At 35.8% G+C, this 1,292-nt stretch overlaps 1 non-coding gene across 1 annotated transcript; it reads left to right on the forward strand.

Annotated features, from left to right (window-relative positions):
* The first annotated feature begins 294 nt into the window (after positions 1-294).
* LOC119473903 lies at positions 295-458 on the forward strand. Its single transcript, XR_005203159.1, has one exon. It is a non-coding gene; the product is annotated as a U1 spliceosomal RNA (small nuclear RNA).
* The last annotated feature ends 834 nt before the right edge of the window (positions 459-1,292 follow it).

A 1,292-nucleotide genomic window follows, 5' to 3' on the forward strand; every position in this document is an offset into this window, starting at 1 on the left:
AATGCTGATCTAGAAAATGTCCAAAGGAAAGTAAACATTTTTGAAGACATGTTTATTGTTTCTCGGCAAAAAAAAAAAAAAAAAAATTAATGCCCACATAGTGAATTACAATTTAATTTATTGTATTTATTGGATTGTTCTTTAAGATTATATCTATTGGTAGACTATTGTTTGCATGTTAGAATTTTCTGTATTTTCTTAATTGATGATAATTACTTAAAACACTCTTTTTTATCAAAATAAGAACTTGGTAATCCCAAAGTCTGGCAAACATTGACTAAGAAAATGGGCCAGATACTTACCTGGCAGGGGAGATACCATGATCACAAAGGTAGTTTTACCAGGGCGCGGCTTATCCATTGCACTCCAGATGTGCTGACCCTTGCAATTTCCCCAAATGTGGAAAACTCGACTGCATAATTTGTGGTAGTGGGGGACTGCTGTCGAGCTTTCCCCTAAAAAAAAAAAAAAGTGGGCTGGAGATGGAGATGCTACCTGGACTCATAAGGTAAGAATAATGAAAGGACTCAAATCTGTCAATTATAGAAAGATGAGTACTTTTTCCTACTCGCTTCTGGGAAACGAGAGGGATAGTATCTGTTTTGTCCACTGCTTTATCCCAGGACTTACACAGTGCCTAGTACACAGTATTTAATAATTGTTTGTTATACAAATGAATGCATAGACTCCATGAGTAAACTCATCTCCTGAGAACATCTGAAGTGGCCCAGCCTGGCAAACAAATCAGCCACTGTTCCCTGTTGGGTGTCCAGCCTTCACTGTGAGCAGGTGTCAGTTACTACTACTCGTTCTTCTTTTGGCTAAAATTTTGGCTAAGCGTTCAATGTTTCTTTGTGTGGGCTATTGTAATGGTCTCTTTCAATTTTTAAGGTTCAAAAAATTGTGGTAAAAAATATATATATAACATTTATTATCGTAACCATTTTAAACATATAGATGGTGGCACTAAGTATGTTCATATCCTTGTGTTACCACAATGACCATCCAAACACGGAACGCTTCTGTTTTGTCCACTGCATTATCCCAGGATAAACTTGCAAAACTAAAACTGTGTGCCTTCATCTTGCAAGACTAAAACTGTGTACCTACTAAACAATAATTTCCCATTCCCTCCTCCTCCTCACCCCTGGAAACCTCTATTCTACTTGCTATCTCTATGAATTTGACTACTCTATGTACCTCATATAAGTGGAATCATATAGTATTTGTCCTTTGTGACTTACTAATTTCTTTTTTTTTTTTTTTCCCATTTATTTATTTTATTGTATTTT

The sequence above is a fragment of the Cebus imitator genome, unplaced genomic scaffold (genome assembly GCF_001604975.1).
Source record: "Cebus imitator isolate Cc_AM_T3 unplaced genomic scaffold, Cebus_imitator-1.0 Scaffold192, whole genome shotgun sequence".
NCBI lineage: Eukaryota > Metazoa > Chordata > Mammalia > Primates > Cebidae > Cebus > Cebus imitator.